A 6,000-nucleotide genomic window follows, 5' to 3' on the forward strand; every position below is an offset into this window, starting at 1 on the left:
GCACAGTGGTTAACGAATCCGACTAGGAACCATGAGGTTGCGGGTTCGGTCCCTGCCCTTGCTCAGTGGGTTAAGGATCCGGCGTTGCCGTGAGCTGTGGTGTAGGTTGCAGACGCGGCTCGGATCCCGAGTTGCTGTGGCTCTGGCGGAGGCCGGTGGCTACAGCTCCGATTCAACCCCTAGCCTGGGAACCTCCATGTGCCGCGGGAGTGGCCCAAGAAATGGCAACAACAACAACAAAAAGACAAAAGACAAAAAAAAAAAAAAAAAAAAAAAAAAAAAGAAGGGAACACAGTTCTGTGTGTCACAGGCACTGCCTCTTGTTGAGACACATCCGGCCCCTGGGCCCAGGAATGGAGCTGCGTGGGGACAGTCACATCACATGGCCAAAGTGACGTGCATGTGCTTTCCCGCAGGTGAAGCAGGTGCCAACCCATCACGCAGGGTGCTTTGCTTGTGCCGTGAATCCACGACGAAGGCTAGTCAGGGGACGAGGCCGGACCAGCCGGCACCTCTTTGCTGCTTTCCCAGCTGGTGAGCCAGTTCACTTGCACTAATTTAAGGTGGACACTTTCATCAGATTCTTGACCTGAAGTTGAATTGCACTGGTTTCCGTTTCCCCAGAAGCGCCTCCCCTTCCCCGGGCAGGTCTGGGGACGCGGTGTACGGATGGTGTCCTGGGCCCTGATGGTGCCCTGGTGAGGGTGGGTCTGGCATCTGCCCCTGAGCCCTGGTCTCAACGGCCGGAAGCTCGTCTAGGCCGATGGGCCCCCTGCTCCCCGCTGGCCTGGGCAGAACAGTCTGAGCACCGCCCCGCTGCTGCCGAGTTCCTCACAGCTTAGAAAGGCCTCGACTCGGGAGCTCCCAGAAAAGCCTTTCTCGCTTCACCGTAACCAAACCATCTCACTGTCTGCTTGGGGGCCGAGCTGGGAGCTAAGTACGTGGGAAAAGAGACGTGCGTGGCTTAGAAACCATGTGTCTAAATATTTAGACAGTGGAGCGGGCGGCAAGAAGCCCCCACGTGTGCCATGCGGGCTGCGCATCAGCGCCCCGGCGGGGGAGGAGCCAGCGCCCCGGCGGGGGAGGAGCCAGCGCCAGCGGGAGCAGTCGGTACACTGCACGGCCGCACTGAGCACGGCCTCCTTCTCGACTCCTCCGCGGCCCTTCTTGCGCCTGCGCGCTGGGCGATGGGCCACGTGGAAGCCACCGAAGGACCAGAACGTTGATTTTAAAAATGCTCGGAATGTCAGACCCCCCAGTTAGACGAAAGTGACTGAAGTCAGGCCTTTTCAGGACAAATCGAAGGAATGAAATCGCCGCGTTTGCCATCGAGCCTGGTGCGGCAGACTGGAAGCGCCGCGGGACGAAGGGGGACAGGACGGGCCTCTGGGAGGACGTCCCACGGCATCGGCATCGGAGCGCGGCGAGCTCGGCCCCGTGGTGGCTGCTGATCGGACTTAGCGCGGACCGTGAACCCGGCACTTGGAACGTTTTCTCTTTTAATCCTCAAAACGTTCGAGGAAGGAAGTGGGTCAAGGGGCTTGAGAATTTTCGCTGGTCCCTTTCCTAAAAATGTGATCTCGTGTTCTGGGGCGACTTCAGCTGCCCACCCTCCATGGGGCACGCGCAGACCCGTGCGGAACAAGACATGCGTCTGGCCACGCGGCTGGAGAGGCCGGACGGAGGCAGGTCACCCCACATTAACACGCCGAGACCAGAACCCCCGGTGAGGGCAAGGCCCTGCGATAGAGCCAGGGGTGCGGTGAAGACTAGTGATTACGGCGGACTCTTCGCTCCTCTCCTTGGATGAAAAAGCCACCTGCATGCTGACAAGACGGCCACCAGTGGCCACTTAACCATTGTCTGTCTGAGACCCGCCCGCACGGCCAGGCAGTAACATGTTCTCAAGAAGGAGGGGTGGCTGGGAGTTCTGAGATATCCCCCAGTGAGGAGCGTAGGAGCAGTTGTGATAGTGGTGACAGTTCCTAGTGATAGAAACTGATGTAAACGCCTTGGGTTTCGGCCGTTCCCACGGCTACAGATAAATGCGCTTCCTGTTTTACTGTTTCCTGAGAAAATCTTGGTTTTGCTGTCATGGTGCATTGAGTTTCTTATGTGAGCGGGAGCTGCAGAATTTACAGTAAAATATTATAAACACCACTCTGGGTAGATGTGCCACTGCTCCCTTTCAATCTCATAACCATGAGTCTTCTGAGTCCTCAGGGGAGCCAGGAAGAACTAATGTTCACACATCTGCTGCCTGGAACATCCGATGCTGTGGAAACACCAGGCCAGCTTGGAGCGGGATTTGATATTATGGGGAAAAGGCATTGGAAAAGCCCTATTTCCGGAACAAAAAGCACGTCGATTACTTGGACAAAACTTGAGTGGCCTATTGATGCCGATCTAAATACTGATGCAAAGATTACCTACATGTGTTAAAAGCTGAAAATGCTAATCACCCACATATTTTAGCAAAAGGATAATCTTGTTCTGCTAAAGGCACAGTTTATATAAAGAATATTTGTGATAACTAATGAGGAGAAGCTTAAAAGAATATTATGATTCAGTCTCATATAAGAAACATTAAAATTAGAAAACAAAAATGTTATCAAGGGATGTGAATAAAGCCAATGGAAAACCTTTAGAAAAGTGCTATCGTAATTTCATACCACCTACCCTGTGGCTAAAAGTGATCAGGCGTTTCGGACACGGACTCGTTACTAGAACTTCCAAAGCAGAATAACACTGCGGCAAGATCGTTGTCATCTGGGTTTTGGACATCGCTCGCTGAAAATTGCATCCACTGAAAGGTGAAAACAACTTTTAGAGAAACGTACAAACCAAGCCAACACCTTCCCGACACTGTTGGTCACGCTTCGCCTCTTAAGAAAAGTGTAATGATTTATTTAAAGTGCAAAATACAGGCCTTGCATGGTTCAGTTGACTTCGTGGTTCTGGAAGGGGCAGATCACTTATCATCATCAGTGCTTGATAAGGTGATTTCAGTGGGGACTCCTACAAAGAACTCCTCGGGTACCTGTAACCAGTGTCTGTGTGTTTCAGTTACACTGCAACCATAGTTTAATTGTAATTGATGGGAAAGAGAAAGTGTGGCACTTCTGCTGAATTTTTATAAAAATTTCCAGATGTTTAGTCTAAAATGACCACATTCAGTTGTATCTGGGTGGCATAAACAAGTGTGCAAGCGGGTCACCTTATATCGTTTCTCAAAAAACTCTGTATCTGTTTCACATACCAAGGAAACAGCGGAGAGAGTTAACTGCTCTGTCTGAAGAGCTAGGAATAGGAAGAAAAGAAGTGGGAAGAATGTTTGGACCTAATGGGTACCCTGGGCGCTGGAGGTGTTACAGGCTCTGTGGAGATGGCTTTGGTGGAAGCTGTGACCTGAGAGCGGCTGAGCATTTCCACGTCTGAGGATGAACACGCCGCCTTCAACGCGCACCACTCGCCAGCGAAGATGGAGCTGCCTTCTTTACCTTTATAACAAGGACCCGTTTCAGCTGTTAAAGCAAAGCCCAAGAAGGCTTCCGCACGTCCGTTCTTGCAGGTGGGACCTCTTTGACGATTCCTGTTCAAATTTCAGAGCAGCCCCCATTGTGCCCAGACCTTCTGATTCTGCTCTAGTTTTTTCTCCCCCGTAGGTCTTATCTCCTTTAAACACATATCATTTTTTTTGTTGCTGTGTTTATTATGGATCTTCTTTCCTCCACACCATAAGCCCCGTTGGGGCAGAGATTTTTATTAATATCGTTGATTTTGATCTCTGATGTAACTCATGCACCTCGCACCTGGTGGGTGCCGGTTCTTGAGTGAAAGAACACATAAAACAAATAAGCGGAATGATGAAGGAAAAGTAAATTATATTCAAGAGAAGGGACAAGACATGAAATTTGAAATGAAAACGACAGTAGCTCTTCCAAGATCAAAAGCTACCGGCTTGCCCAGGAAGTTATATGAAGATCCACTTACGGCTTTAGTGAAAAAGGGAAACAAATAAAATGAAGGGTTAAGGCTTTTCAATTTTGGAGTTTTGAAACCAAGTCGAGTGACAGGTGTGGAGCTCTGTGGGTAAAGGAAATCCAGGCAGCTAATGAGTATCCAGTAACCAACTTCCAGGAGCTCGTGGAAGCGTCAGACGGTGGGAGGAGAGCTGGGGCTTCATGTGTAATGGATTCCGTGCTGCAAATGCTCACCCAAGCCTCTGTACCATGAACCACGTCAAAGACGTTAAAAGAACTAAAGTCGACTAATGATCACGTAATTAATAGGGAAATTGGAAGGATTTTGGAGTTCCCACGTCAATCACGGCTCGGTCAGGGGCATCTTAGAGGAACTGCTATGTTGAATAAAAGTCGCATCAACCTTTTTCGGTGTCTGTTGGTGATTTGAAAATGATTAGATTGGGTAAACAGTTTGCACTACAACTCATATATCTTGGTAAATGGGTTATATAGGTGTGTTTACGTGGCAGTTGCGTAGTTTAGAGAATACAAGGGAAGATGGCTTATCATTTTGAAGTATACACTGGAGGGGGGAGAGGTTGGGAGTTGGGGATGAGCATACACACATTTCTATGCATAAAACAGGTAACCAGCAAGGACCTACTGTATAGCCAGGGATTTTGTAATAGCCTATAAGGGAGAAGAATCTGAAAAAGAACAAATATATATACGAATGTATGTATAACTGAATCACTTTGCTGTACCCCTGAGACTAATACATGGTAAATCAATGAAACTTCAGTTTAAAACAGGGTATATTGATTATATACTAATTTGTTTTACGACGCAGTCAACTCTTTTGCCCCTTCCCTGCGGCACTGAGCATCTACACTGACGGGACCTGGAGAGATAGTGTGTAGCAGCTGACTGCCGGGCCCTCAGCTTTTTCCTGAACACACTCACATCTCGTGTATGATCTCGTGTGTCCATGCGGGGCTGGACTAGCGGCAGGTGAAGGCAGTTGTCCTTTGGGCTGAGATGTTTGGGCCTCGGGTGAGGGGGGTGTCAGGATTTGGGGAGCTGGAGGGAGAGCACAGGCTGGTCCTGAGAATGGAGCAGCGGTGGGTTCAGGGGACCAGTGGCCGGGACTCTAGGACAGCGCGTACCCCAGGGCTGGGGGAGCAGAGAAGAAGGAACGTCTGGATGGCTTTGGACACCACACGGGGCTTGGACGGGGTCTCATAAGCAGTTGGGGCGGGGGTGACGTGTGACAGAGGGGCCGGGAAAGTGGAGTCTGGGGTGGAGAGGCTTGCAGCACGAGGGTGGGCATGGGGGCCTCTGCCGCCGAGAAGGACGGGTTGTCAGAAGCCGTAGGACGGGTGCTTGAGTGGAGGAGCGGGGAGGGGACAGCAGGTCACAGCGGGGCCGTCCACGCAGCTGCAGGACCATGTGGTCTATCCCTGCCGTGAGGCACCTGCTGATGCAGAGGGTTGGAGACGGGGAGGTTCAGCCCTCCCACCCCTGAGATGGCAGGTGGCACGAGGGGGGCTCTAGTGGCCACAGAGGACGTAACGAAGTCTCAGAAGTCTTGAGGGCACAGTCTGGGGCAGAAGCTCTGCGGCCCAGCCCGGGTGAGGACATGGCATGAGATGCGGGGCCATGGCCTCCCTGGCTGTCCCACCACGGACGCTCCGTTCTCCCTCTGTGGGGGCTGGCATCCCTCCGGACGGTCCTTCTTCTGGGACAGTGGCGTCCCAGCTCCCGTCCCACTCTAGGGCCTGTGTTCAGACAGTCCCACCTCCCGCTGGGAAGTGCTGCTCTGGCAGGACTTTGGGGCCTTTCGGGGGTGGGAGGAGGGCCTGGGGGGGCGTGAGCACCCACAGTGTGGGTGGGGAGGCCCGGGGGGCACTGTCCTTCCCTCCACACAGGATCATCGGGGCCCCTGCTGCGGACTTGATGAGAAGACCCACTTCCTGGGTCCTGGCTGGTGGCCGCCCCTGCCGGCCCCCGCTCCCCTGCCCGCGCCCCTTGGCCC

This window comes from Sus scrofa, chromosome 1, assembly GCF_000003025.6.
Source record: "Sus scrofa isolate TJ Tabasco breed Duroc chromosome 1, Sscrofa11.1, whole genome shotgun sequence".
Taxonomy (NCBI): Eukaryota; Metazoa; Chordata; class Mammalia; order Artiodactyla; family Suidae; genus Sus; species Sus scrofa.